Raw genomic sequence first — 6,448 nt, 5'->3', positions numbered from 1 at the left:
ACTAAGGGATATTATTAACCCGATATAATGGGAGATAATTATTTATAGGCATAAGATATGGGTTGCTCTGTCACTGTAATGCTGTGTTTCCAGATAGCCCTAGTCTGGACTCATTATTTTATTAGGGCTTTGCAAAAATAATGAGAGTCAATCACTGTCTTCAATTCAATAGCTACTTTTTAAATCCTTGGTGTACACAGAACACTTTCAAGCAATTCTTTCTCCCTTCTTCCTAGCACTTCTCAGTTTTGACTCACATGTCATTAGAGTTTAAATTGATAGAAGTCACCTATAACCCTCATTTCTGTAGAATTTTAGCTTCTGGATTAATGTCATTTTCTCCAGTAGTGCCCTTCCCATGACCCTCTGTGATTAAATGATCCAAATACATGGATTCTCACTTCTTCGACCTTTTCTCTTCCAGTAATCTCCTCAGCTACTCAATCTCATAGAAAGAACCTTAACAGAGTCACCCAAACTGGAATAAGTACAGTATCAATTTCATGCATCACCCTCTAACCAATTCCTTCTATTATCTCAGCTCATTCCCTCTAGTACTGCAACTATAATAATAATCATCACACCCTAAAAATAGCCACTGAAACGTCTCTAAGACTTCACAACCATGGAGACAGACAACTAATTATATCAAAGACAACTCCTCATGGAAACATCCCTCTGAATTGTTTAAACTTCAAATCATGACACAGATCCAGGAAAATCTCAGAATCCTCCCAAAATGGATAGAATTTTCCAAACCTCACAGACTGGATGCAAATCTCCCAAAGGATCAGAGACTTCACACCCTAAAACACAGACCCTTTAATAGAACAAAAGATTCATACCCTGAAATGCACCTGAAAATAGCTTAAATACTTCACATGTTGTATATATACCCCTAAAATTTTGATACCTCAAAACTTGACACAACTTACTAAAACCTCAGGGACCTCAAAACCCAAAAAAAGACTTCTCAATCACCTTACACACCAGATGCAAATTTCCAAAAATGTTGACAGGTATCACACACCTCTAGGTCCCAAATACATCAGAAACTATACACTCTTAAACACAGACCCATAAAAAGCTCATAGGCCATGGATAGTAAGAAGAGACCTCACAAAGCCTGTACACCTCAAATCATAGGTGCAGAATGCCAAACAGATTTAAAACCTCTTACCCTGGGACACAGAAACCCTGAAAGAACATAAAAATTAGATTCTGGACTAAGCATGGTGGCTCACACCTGTAATCCCAGCACTGGAAAGGCAGAGGCAGGAGGATCTTGGCGAGTTTGAGGCCGACCTGGCTACATAGCAAGTTCAAAGCCAGTGTGAGCTACATAGCAAAACTCTGTCTCAAAAAATGACAAAAATTCTGGGACACATAAATCAGTTCAATAATGAAGAGAGAGAGAGAGAGAGAAAGAGACAGAGAGAGACAGAGAGAGAGAGAGAAAGAAATTTAAATTAGTTCAGAGAGTTCATTATATGACCCAGCCCTACAAAAGCATCCAAGAGAACTTATATATACCCAGATCATAATCCTAGAAAGAATCAGAAATCACACTTCCTAGAAACAGACCCTTAGACATAGAGATGTCTCACCCTCTAATAAAATTTCTCACACAACCTCAGGCAGCATACATCCAGGGATATAGATCCACAAAATGCTTGGACAAGAACCAGGTGATCTCATACCTTAGATGTAGGTATCAGAGGCCTGAAATATACTTTTGAAAGGTGAACAAGATTCAAAGCCTGAAAATGCCAGAGCCTCCATACTCAGGTACATAGAGCCTCAGATTATCAAATCAGATCATCAGGGCAAGAGACCCACAAAAGTCAAGAGTCCCCATATCCTGAGAAGAGAACCACAAAAAGCTTAGTGGCCTCAGACACAAGTAGAAAATAAATAAACTGGTTTGGGAAATCCATAATCTAGAAAAATGGGAAACTAAACAGCTTATAGCCCTGTACCTTAGACACAGAGATGCCCTAAAAGCTCAGAGAACTCCACCATGGAACTCAGCAAATAAAGAGGTAGGAGATTTCACTGTGTGGGACAAAGGCTCAAGTAAATCAGATACCACTTACCACACAATACAGAGTCTCAGACAGATTAATGATACCACAACCTGCACAAAGCCCCTCAAACAGCTCAGAGATCTTGCATCCCAGGACACAGAAACCCCAAAGAACTAATGTCACTACTATGGTTTGAATATTGTTTTCCAAAAGTTTATGGTTGGAAATTTAACCCCCAAATTCATATGTTAATGGTATTTAGAGGTGAGGTTTTTGGGAGATAATTAGGATTAGACAAGGTCATGAAGGTGGGGCCCCCATAATGCATTAGTGGATTTATAAGAAGAGACCAGAGTTAGCTTGCATCTTCTGTCACCATGTGATGTCTCCCAGTATGTCATGACACAGCAGGAAGGGCTTCATTAAATGCTGAGAAGCTCCTGCTGCCATGCTCTTGGACTTCCCAGCCTTCAGAACCCTGAGCCAAATAAACTTCTATTCTTTATAAATTACCTAGCCTTGGGTAGTTTGTTTGAGCAATAGAAAACGGAGTGAGATAATCACCATATTATAAAATGCTCTCACTGATTTTGAGATTCCACAAATTGGAATATAGATTCCCAAAATTACTTGTACATTTAACATTCTGCAAAGAAGCACTAAAAAACTCATTGACCTCACATTTTGAACATAGTCATTAAATTGATTCAGAAACCTGGCACACAAGTAAGCACACTTTAGAAGAGGAATTGGGCCTCAAATTCAAGGATAGAATCTTAATAATTCAATGATACCTACAATGCCAGGCATGGTGTCTACAGCACTCAGGAGGATCACCAAGAGTTCGAGGCCAACCTGGGCTACATAGTGAGTTCAAGACCAGCCTGAACTACAATGAGACTCTGTCTCAAAAGACAAAAACAGACCATCAATGATATCTACATTCAGGGCCACCAACCCTCAAAAATGTCAAATACCTGAAAATAAATAGAATAAAAAATTTTTAAAGTCGAATGCCTCAAAACCATAGAAATGGACCCACAAAGAGTTCAGAGAACTTATACAATGGTAAATAATAAACCAGCTCAGCAAATTCACACTCTTGGAATTGTGATACACATATTGGGAAGCAGAACCCCAAAAAGTTCAAAAGGCTCATAGACATGCATATAGACCAGAGGTCTGGAATATAGCCTAAAAATCTCACACCACAAAACTCAGACCCAGGGATGGTCTTGAGTGTCAATTCGTTTGTCTTGTGTGATGCCTAGGGGATTAGGAAAGACACTTCCTGGTGTATCTGCATGGGTCATGAGGATGCAACCTTAAGATTATATCTAGTCCCTGGCCTTTTCCTATCTGGTGCTCTTCTCCTACTCTCTGCTTCCTGGATGCCATGCGTCTGCAGTGTTCCTCCACCATGCCCTTCTGCCATGAAGTTTTGCCTCAGAGATAGCGGACCATAGACTGAAACCTCTGAAACCGTGAGCTGAAATAAACCTCTACTCCTTTAAATTTCAAGTATCAGGTATTTTGCCCCAGGAATGGGAAAGCTGAACACTGCAGCCCCCAAACATTCCAAAGAATTCATAGCCTTGGACAGAGAAACACAAACATCTCAGTGACCTCACATCCTATGACACAAGCTACCAAACACCTTAGGACCTCATCCCATGGGCCCAAAAACCTCAAATGTAGTACCTTAAGGAGCTCACATGTTGGAAATACAAACCTGAAGTACTCAAGTCCTCAAATTACTGGGAAACAGAACCCCAAATAGTTCACAGACCCCCGCCCCTCAGCCCCTCATCTCTTGCTGAGATAGTCCCTCAAAGAGGGACACACATTTGTTGTCCCAGATATTCACGATGCTGAGACAAGAGAATCTTTTGATCCCAGGAATTCAAGGGTAGTCTGGGCCCAATAGCAAGATCATATGTCTAAAGATGGCAGGGGAAGCAGGAACTAGAGGGGGGCCAGGAGGGAGGGGGCATGGGAGGGAGTGCATAGGAGAGGGAGGGAGAGAGCAGAAGCGCTTCACACTTGCCTCTGCAGATCAAGCCTTTTGTTCCATCGTTCCATGAGGGTCATCGTCTACATGGTCTCTGTGGTGTGGCTCCTTCACCCAGAACCATCGGGGCAGAGAGAGCTTTCTCCAGATTCTTCCTATCACTCTTGTGAGAGCCTGTTGGGGCTCTTGAAATGAAATCCTAAAAAAGAGTAAAAACTCTCTTATCACACGAGCCCCCAAAGCTTCCCACGCCTTCCTTATCCTGTACTGAGACTCTAATAATTCATCAAAATGTCTAGTTTAAAGTTCCTATCAGTTTGTGTGGCATTCAGTTACCAAATGCTCTGGTCCTGTATCTCTCTACAGGCTCTTGTCTTTCCAAATTTCAAGATGGCCGTCTGTCTTGTGATCTTGGTTCTCTGAGGAGTTCACACAGCCATTTATCTGCTCCCCACTCAGCTTTTTTCTGGTTGTAAGGATGAAAGTTTGTTTTCTTTAATTCTTTACACATCCGTGTTGAATTCAGAAGCCTCTTCATTACTTTTGGTCTAAAAACTGTCCCCTTTAATCTTTTTCTCTTAACCCTTCATTATCTGTTGTGTTTATTCACACTTATGCTTCTTGTATGTTCATCTGCGTTTTGGAAATGACTTTTTCTTTTGTTTCAAGTTCTTTCTTAACGTCTATTACATTATTTCTGCATTTTTCTCATTCTGAATTTTGTTCGTTCATATTTTATGTCATTTTGTAAGCTCTTTGAGCACATTTGGAAACATTAAAATAGAGTTTTTATTTGTTTTGTAGGCCTGGCATTCTTTCATTATCTGTGAGGATGTGATTCTGCTTATTTTTCCTTATAATAAGTTATGGAATTTGACCTTTATCCTTCTATATGAAATTAATTTGCTGGAATGTTTAGAAGGAAAATGGGTCAGGATAGCTGTTCTAACTGCATGGTTCTATAGCTCCCTCTTCTGTTTTTATGAAGTGCTCAAAACAATGGGAGTTTGCTTTTGGAGACAGCCAAATTCTGTTCTCCTTCACTTTTGCCTGGATCTTGTTTTTCCTTTTTCTATATGTTTCTCCTACTCGTGTTGGAGGTGAGTGTGTGTGTGTGTGTGTGTGTGTGTGTGTGTGTGTGTGTGTGTGTTTTGCTGGGCATGGAAATCAGAGCCTCCTGAATGCAAAGCACATATTCTAACACTCCGCTACACTCCCAGCCCTCATACTGCATTCTAGTCCCAGTTTTTCCAGTGTGCCTGCTTGACAAGTCATAGGACCCCAACTTTTCCAGTCCTTTCAGAAGCATTCTTTTCTATCTGTTTGAAAAAAATCTGTTAATAAGATTTTTTAATCTTGGAAAAAGAAGCGGGGAGAAAACTCCACTAAATTACATAATAAATGACTAATGTGATTAACAGCAGGGTGAGGGTGGACATGGGCTGGTGACGACAGGAAACTTTCCACTGCACTTTTCACCTCTGTTCTTGAAACATATGTATTTCATCCATTCAGAAATCATTCCTTTAAAATGACTCTAGATACTATCTTTCACTACAGGTAGGAATGTGAAACAGTTACATCTACGAAGGACAATTTGTTAACATCTACTGAAATTACAAATGCACATCTACCCCTTAATCCAGTAATTTCATTTCTGGAAATATGCAAAACAATACACATATAAAGCTATTTACTATACTATTTTGAGAGCCAGGAACTGGAAACAACCCAATATTAAATAAATTAGCATATATGCACACAAAGAAATGCTAAGGAGCTTTAAGACAAAAAGGAATGAGAGGGTTGAGGGTGTAGCTTATTGGTAGAGCACTTGCCTAGCATGTGCAAGGCTCTGGATTCAATCTCCAGCACTAGGAAAAAAATAAGACACTCTCTGCATTCTCTGTATACTAACTTGTAAAATGTCCAGGGTACATGGTTAATAAAAGGTACAGAACAGTGTAAATAATATGCTATAAGGGAATATGTACTCCTAAGTAGTTGCTTGTAGATGCATAAAGAAATTCTGGATGGATACATATTGAACTAATAAAGGTGACTGCAAAAGAAAACCCAACCTGTGCTCTGGAATACAAGCCTCTCTAGGATATGCTTTGGAGCCAGACTCTCTGCCACTTTGGTGCAATAACTTTGGGCAGATTAGTGTTTCCTCACCTGCAACACAAGGATAATAGTACCCATTCACATAGAGTTGTAAAATTAAATGGATTAATACACCCAAAGTCTCTAGCACATAGTGCACTTCCAATAAACAGTAACTAGCCTTGGCGAGTACCTCAGTAACAGAGTGTGTGCTTGCAATGTGTGAGGCCTGGGTTCAATTCCCAGCACCAACAAACAAAAAAACCCACTTAATTTATAATCACTGGTATCTGGCTCTAGCCCA

Source organism: Chinchilla lanigera, unplaced genomic scaffold (assembly GCF_000276665.1).
Source record: "Chinchilla lanigera isolate Chin_1 unplaced genomic scaffold, ChiLan1.0 scaffold00074, whole genome shotgun sequence".
NCBI classification, from domain to species: Eukaryota; Metazoa; Chordata; class Mammalia; order Rodentia; family Chinchillidae; genus Chinchilla; species Chinchilla lanigera.
Note: the sequence above shows the minus strand (reverse complement) of the source record.